This window comes from Arachis ipaensis, chromosome B05 (assembly GCF_000816755.2).
Source record: "Arachis ipaensis cultivar K30076 chromosome B05, Araip1.1, whole genome shotgun sequence".
NCBI classification, from domain to species: Eukaryota; Viridiplantae; Streptophyta; class Magnoliopsida; order Fabales; family Fabaceae; genus Arachis; species Arachis ipaensis.
Window position 1 is genome coordinate 144,443,142 of NC_029789.2, and position 8,211 is coordinate 144,451,352.

The 8,211-nt window shown below is 40.2% G+C and overlaps 1 long non-coding RNA gene across 1 annotated transcript; it reads right to left on the reverse strand.

Moving 5' to 3' along the window:
• LOC107642189 lies at window positions 2,103-3,711 on the reverse strand. Its single transcript, XR_001620636.2, has 2 exons — window positions 3,283-3,711; window positions 2,103-3,049 (listed from the first exon to the last, which is right to left on the reverse strand). It is a non-coding gene; the product is annotated as an uncharacterized LOC107642189 (long non-coding RNA).

Here is an 8,211-nt window from a genome sequence, read left to right on the forward strand (position 1 = left end):
ACCCCAACAAACTAAAACCTAAACACACACCAAAAGTAACTACAAAAGCCAGCAGCACCATTGTCATCATCTTCACGGTCTTAACATCACTCTCCAAGCTTGTCATCCTCCAACTTAACTCATGCAAAACTTCTAGTGGAATGGGTGTTGCACAAACTTATTCTTCACATCCATCAGCCCAGCGAAAAAAATTACAATGAATTCCATACTGCAAAGTAAAAAATGCAGGTGAATCCAAACTCAAACTCAAACCATCTTAACATTTTCTTCATAGCCATAACCTTACCTCATAGTTGGGACAACCATAAAATGGTCTACCAGGATTTTCAGCCATTGTTGAGTACTTCATCACCGTTCGAAGCCCGCAATTACAGAAAACAGCGTTCTTACCTCCCCTATTGCGCATTCCTTTGTTGCCATAAGGTCTGCCTGCAGACTTGTTCCTACTTGAGCTACTTTGGCTTCTCTCGCCACCACCCATCATCACTCACATAGACAAGAAATCAATTTGGGTTTTAGGGCGAAGAAGAGAGGTCGAAGAAGAGAAGGAGACTCGAAGAAGAGAAGTAGACTCGAAGAACAGAAGAACATAGCATACAGTTTGAAGAAGGGAAGACAATTAGGGTTTTATAATTGAAATGGACTAATTTGGGTAATATTAGGCAATTCCATATACCAATTTGAATCAAATTCAACCTTGGCACACATCAGCACACATCAGTATACAGCTGGAATGCCCACATGGCAGTTAACGTTCCACATCAGCAACGTTTAGACGGCACTTCTGCGAGGGACTAACGGAGATGCACGTTTCTGAATTTAAGGGATTTAGTTGGTCATTTACAAAAATCAAGGACTAAATTAAATACCAATTTGATATTCAGGAACCATTTTGGGCATTTACTCATTGTGAAATCTTATAAAACAGCTACACTAACTGCACTGACATCTGCTGCATTGACTTACAGTTGTCAACTAACTTACGGTGGCAACAGAAAAAGTTCTGCGGCAAAAGTTGGTATGTTTGGAGGAAATGAAAGAGGATCTAGAAAAGCAAATCAGAATTATGAATGCTAACATCATAACTTCTCGAAAAGAACAGAAGGAGAAAGAGAGATGTCTATGTGGAAGGAAAGGCACTCAAAGCTCGAATGGACGTGAAGAAGGAGGAAGTACCGCATTTGCAACATGAGCATGACTTGGCAAAGGTAAACCGGGAAAAAATCAAAGCTGAATGGTCAGAGTTTGGAGAAAAATTTATAAAGATTGTTGTAGAGCCAGCTGTACAAGATTAGCAAGGGGAGTTTGGTTTTGTCTTAGAGCAATAAGTACATGACATAAATTTTAATTTCTATATTAAGTTCACTAAATCATGTTTTCCTTTCAGACAGTGTTAAGCCTGTAGGATAATCATTTCACAATCCTTGCTGACTGCTCCATGGATCACAAATTGTTGTCTTCTTTGGAGACTATCTAAATCAGTGCATTGAGTCTCATAGAAATTAAGGACATTCTGCTATAGATAATGATGTAATTACCATATAGAGGTTGCTCTTCACATAAAATAATGCAAGTTTTGTTGTTTTATTGATTGAAATCGATCATTATTTAATTGTTATATATAGTAGGAGAATAATGTCGAGTTAATAGTAAGAAATCATCATTCTCATCAATTGTAAAATCTTATAAAACAGCTGCATTAACTGCACTGACATCTGCTGCATTGACTTACAGTTGTCAACTAACTTAACGCCTTTTTTAACCAACTTGTCAACAGCAGAAACTGCCATTTTCTGCCATTTCTATCCGATAATGTAGGCGGCCTAACCTAACAATTGCGTCAATGGCTGACTTCACGGCTTGAACTCACGACATTGAAGCTCAACTGTTGCTTCAAGGCTTCCCTTCCAGCTAGGGTGATTATGGAAACTAATTATAATGTTACCAAAGGCATATTTTAGTGCAAAATCTTAGTATTGTCTGTAGGGCAATAACTTGTTTATTAAGCTTAGCAAGATGGAAGTTTTTATTTGTGTGACAAACCCTATATGTGATAAGCACTGATAGGAGCAAAGAGAAAATGTAAGCAAACAAAACAAAACTGAATAGAAACTCACCCTTCAAATGAGAGGGTATATGAATCTGTATATCATTTCTCTGTAATCTCTATGGCATGTCTGTGTCATATAATTTGTTAATCAACAATTAAATGAATCTTCTATGTTACCCTGTGGATTTGTAACTCCATGGAATGCATTAACAGTAATTTCTGTCACTTAGTAAAGTATACATCTAGTTAAATTAGATCCTCTAAGAACCTATAAGATGTACAATTCATCAATCAAAAGATTCTTTTAAGAATGGTTGCTAATATCTGACATGATCAACAAATCAGTAACAGAAATCAGAGTTCTGATCTCTACTTTTGTTCTCATTTTCTCATGGTCCTCTCATCTTTTCAACAAAGTGACGCCTCTTTTCTTCCAACTTCTCGCTCATCCTCTTTCGCAAATCAAACATCTTTTCCCTCTTCCCGATTTTTTTCTGTTCAGATGGACTAACTTGTTTATCCATAAGCAGAGAATAGAGTGTTTGTGGTTGATAGACAGTAATACCCTCCGTCTTCTCTTCCCATGTTTCATCTCTATTCTCATTCTCTATGGAAGATGCTGGAAGTTCTTTCAAATCCTCAGTTTCTTGCATTATGTAAGCCTCTAGAAAAGGTGTTGACAGTTGGTCAAAACTTTGGCTGCTGCTCTTTAATACTATTGGACAAGAGGAAGATGATGCTCATCTGAAAGAAAACGATTTCCTAACTGGTTCTACTATAGACTTGGCCCCATGTTGGTTTTGGGGTGTTAGCCCCGAACCATCAACTAATATCCTTGCGCTAGTTTTATCATTTGAAGCAGAGGTATCGTGTCCACATTCTTGTTTAACCCACATGTATGGAGCAACAGTCCGAGGAACCCAATTCTCCTTTTCAGCCAGCATCCATGAAATGCTTATGCACTCAGTTCGGGAGCACTAAAGTTTCTCGGAATGCTTCCTGTAGAGATACTATAATCTTTTCAGAAAGACATGCAAAGTTGAAGGCTTGTCGGACTATACAAGTTACAACATAGAGAACAAGGAACATGCACCCTCTAAGCAAACTTTAAAAGAGAAAGAAACATAGATATATCTAAAGCATGTAAATTCTAAAAGCAGCAGCAGGTTAAACATTGATCTTTAACCAAAATTCATTCATAACTTAACCAAATGGAAATGGGGCTATCATACCTTAAGTCGATTGACCAGGAACAGGGCGATGCGTGCATTAGTTATTTTGTGATCTCTAACACATGATTCCAGGTTGAAGTCTATATCAGGCATTAATGTGAAACCATACCACAAATTATCAGAAGGAGGGGGATTTAGTTGTAAACGCATTATCCCTTTGAGGGATACTATCCTTATTGCCAAAGTGAGAGGAACCTTTAGATAAGAAATAACCTGTTACTTCGGCCATAACAAAGCTATACCTGTTTATAATTATGATAATGATTCGATGTGTAAACATGTGTATCTATCAACATGAAAATGCTCAAAGACAAGATTTGTAGTGACATGACTTTAAGAGTTTAAGTGTCTTATTATAGGTAAAAAAAAAATCCACAGAGGTAACCGAAATATGGACATGTTAGAATATAATAGAATTAAAGATAATTTCGTATTTTCTAAGTAAATAAGCAAGAGTACATAACAAAGTGTTTCTTTCCACATCAGATGAAGTATGATACCCATGTTCCAAGCAGCAACAACTTTTTCTTGTTTTTCTCATTAAGATGTATGTGAGATGTAAAGGAAGTGAGATATCCCTTTTTGAATTCAAAGTCAGGAAAACTCATAATAAACCCATTTTCAAAATGATATGCATTTTAACATGCACTGAATTCTTAACAGGGCTAACCTCCAGTACCTCCCTTTTCCTTTTATGATCTTTAGCTGACTTTTCCAGCCAGAACTTTGATACCTTGTATTGTTCTAGAACCCAAATCACACCCTAAAGAAAGAAAATGCCAATGAATCGAAATAATAAAAGTAATTGGTGCTCCAAATGTGCAACGGATATCGAATTTGATATTTTTCACATTAATTTAGTCTTTGAAGGGTATCAAATATCTATCATCATGATAACCAAAATCACCCTTGTCATTTTAAGAACCAACTTGAGGTCTAAATAATGTTCATACCGGAAATGGTAACTACCTTAACTTGAGTGATTACTCCAAGCAATACTAAAATACTAAAGTTACTTAAAAGCTACATAGGTACACAATTCGTTTTAACATGCAACTCTGTACCTTTTTTATGATTAAATTTCAAGTATTCCTTTAGAAAGAATTCTATAGCAGCAAGTGGTGCGCAAATAAATGAGAGAACACAAGCTAGCTACTACATGAAAGACAATGTATATAACAACAGAATAAAAAAACAATAAAAAGAGGAATTGTGGAAGCATGAAGCTTACCTCTTTTTCGAAGGTAGAGTCAGGTGATTGATAGGATCATTTTGCGAACTAGTGTCCAATGAGATGGGTGCTGAGATTTTGTCTTTGTCCTTCATGATCTTGCGTTGCAGCCCTTCAATGATCCACAAGATTCCCAAAGCTTCGGCAACCACAACCGTCACCACCCCAACAAAAAAAAAACCGAGGAAGAGAATGAAGATAAAAACCAAAAACATTTTCTTTTCCTTCTTTCAACACCCCAATTGATGGAAAAACAATAAGGACAATTTAAAAAAAAAAAAAAGGAATACGAGAGAATAAGAGGAATGAGGTGAAAAGGAAGACGAACCCCAGATGAGGAAATTGAGAACGGCCCAGATGAGAGATGAAGTTAAAATTGGAATCTTTATTTTACATTTGTTCTGAAGAATCGGATGCTAAAATTAAAAGCTGCAAAAGTATGTAAATTAATTTTAATATTTATGTTAGTCAATTTGTATTACATTCTAATATTTTAAAATAGTCAATTATATTTCATATTTTAAAAAATAAGATTTCTGATGTTAAAAAATAATAAATTATATCACATGAATCAGTTTTGGATATTTGAAGTATTAATGAAAACAAATCGAATAATTGTCTATTATTCAAACTTAAACTTGTGTATTTTCAAGTTACTTTTGTACTCAGACGTGGATGCGATAAAGAGGAGTTTATTGAAAATTTGCTAATAACTATTGTTCATACCCTGACCCAACGATTAAGGCCCAGGATCCAAGTAAAAAGGTCCAACCCAAAGGGTTGACCTCACCTTTCACCAGATCAGCCACTACGAAGTCGGTACTCGTCACGACTTGTTCTAAAGAAGTCGGGAACGAGGGTTAGCTGCCCCTAGAATCTCTCTAACCACTTCCACGAGCCATATCTTAACTTCCTTAAGATAAAGGGACGGTTAACACCCTAGAAAAGTGGCACTACTCCAACGGTGGTTATTGGTTCACCACTATAAATACCCTGACACCCCTCAGGTATCTCTAAGTCCCAATACTCTCTAGACCTGCTAACACCCTTGCTAACTTAGGCATCGGAGTGTCTTTGCAGGTACCACCCCCCATTCTTCCACACTCATAAGTCGGACGGAGGGCACCGAGTTGCAGACCCGCTCGAAAGCTTCCTCCTTCATACGTTTGGGCCAACCAATGCCATTCAGCCCATTAATCTCCGGTTACCCACCGTAACATTGGCGCCGTTGCCGGGGACCCGAGAGATCAACCAGAGATGGCGGATAGATCCCCTGAAGAGGGTCATGTAGAGACAGATTCTGAACAAGAGAATCTGAACACCGGAAACAATGAGGCAGACCTGACCCTTCACCAGGAAGCCAATGACCAACACAGGGAAGGCACCTCCGGAATAAAAAATCCGAAGGTGAATTCTTCAGAAGGGCGCGAATCAGAGAAAGAGGGACCATCCCATGCAACTGAGCTCATGGGATTAGTCCACAGTCGCCTCGAGCAATTAGAACAGGAACGGGAGCGACAAAAGGAGACCGAAAAGAACCTAAAAGAGGAGATGGAGCGACGAAAAGAGTTAGAAAGAAAACTCTTGAAGTTAGAATCCTCCCTCAAAGGTCAGAACTCCCGTGACGGTAGAGAAGAGTCGCCCCTAGGGGGGAAGATCCTTTTAGTGAGGACATAATAAGGGCAAAAGTTCCAAGAAACTTTAGAAGCCCCAATATGGACCTCTACGACGGAACCACTGATCCGAAGCATCATTTGAGCAATTTTAAAAGCCGGATGTACCTGGCTGATGCTTCTGATGCTACGCGATGCAAAGCTTTCCCGACAACCTTGTCGAAAGCGGCGATGAAGTGGTTCGACAGCCTCCCCCCGAGGTCGGTTACCAGTTTTGAAGACCTCTCCAGGAAGTTCTTGATGAGGTTCTCTATCCAGAAAGACAAAGTAAAACATGCACCAAGCCTCCTGGGAATAAAGCAGGAGGTAGGAGAATCCTTACGAGCCTACATGGAAAGGTTCAACAAAGCATGTTTAGAGATTCAAGACCTGCCCACCGAGGCATTCATAATGGGGTTAGTCAACGGGCTCAGAGAAGGTCCCTTCTCACAGTCCATATCCAAAAGACACCCCATCTCTCTAAGTGATGTACAGGAGAGAGCTGAAAAGTACATCAACATGGAGGAAAATGCTAAGTTGAGAGACCTGAGTTGGCGACCTGGGCACCCTCTCTCAACAAAAGAGAGAGAGAGGGAAACCAAGAAGAAGGAAGAACTCGGTCTCGATAGACCAAGAAAATATCACTCTTACACTCCTCTGAAAGTTTCTATAGTGGATGTATACAAAGAGATTTGTAACACCGAAAGGCTGCCATCCCCCAGACTCATTAAAAATAAAAAAGGGGGGAGCCGCAGCGACTACTGTGAGTACCATTAAATATATGGTCACTCCACAAATGACTGTTACGACCTCAAAAATGTGATAGAAAAGCTGGCTAGAGAAGGTCGGCTTGACAGATATCTCAGAAAGGTCGGACAGCCATGGAAAGAGAAAGCGAGATGATGTGGATAGAAGAGACCCACAACCACAGACCCCGGAGAGACATATCCATATGATCTCAGGAGGGTTCGCGGGAGGGGGACTCACCAAATCCTCTCGCAAAAGGCAACTCAAGAGAGTCTACCAGGTCGGCGGAGAGTCATCCGACCTCCCCACCATTTCATTCACAAAAGAAGATGGGCAAGGAATAATCCCTGAACACGATGATCCAGTGGTAATAACTATGATCCTAGCAAATGCTCATCTCCACAGAACCCTAGTAGACCAAGGAAGCTCAGCGGACATTCTTTTCAAGCCCGCTTTCGACAAACTAGGGTTGGATAAAAAAGAGTTAAGAGCTTACCCCGACACCTTGTACGGATTAGGTGACACGCCCATAAAGCCACTGGGATTTTTGCCCCTTCACACCACTTTTGGAAAAGGGGAAAAATCAAAAACTCTAAGTATAGACTTCATAGTCATCGATGTAGGGTCAGCATATAACGCTTTAATCGGCAGAGCTACCCTTAATCGACTCGGAGCGGTGGTATCCACTCCTCACCTTTGTATGAAATTCCCGACCTCAGCGGGGATAGCAACGGTAAGGGAAGATCAGAAATTGGCAAGGAAATGCTACAATGAAAGCCTAAATCTGAGAGGAAAAGGCAGAGAAGTTCACACAGTAGAGCTCGGAGGCGCAAGGGCTAAAGAGGAGCTGCGTCCACAACCGGGAGGAAAAACCAAGGAGATACAGGTCGGCAAAGAGGAGGGAAAAAATACTCACATAGGGGCTAACCTAGGGGAAACCCTAAAACAAGGGTTGACTAAGCTCCTAAGAGATAACTTCGATCTCTTCGCCTGGAAGGCCTCCGACATGCCTGGGATAGACCCCGAGCTCATGTCCCATAAGCTCTCGGTTTACTCGGGGTCCCGACCTGTACAACAAAGAAGACGCAAGCTCGGCCCAGAACGAGCCCTAATTGTAGAAGAGCAAGTACAAGCGCTCCTAGAAGCCGGCTTCATCAGAGAAGTCAAGCACCCAACATGGCTAGCCAATGTAGTGCTAGTCAAAAAACAAAATGGTAAATGGAGAATGTGTGTCGACTATACCGACTTAAATAAGGCCTGTCCCAAGGACCCTTATCCACTGCCAAGTATTGACACCCT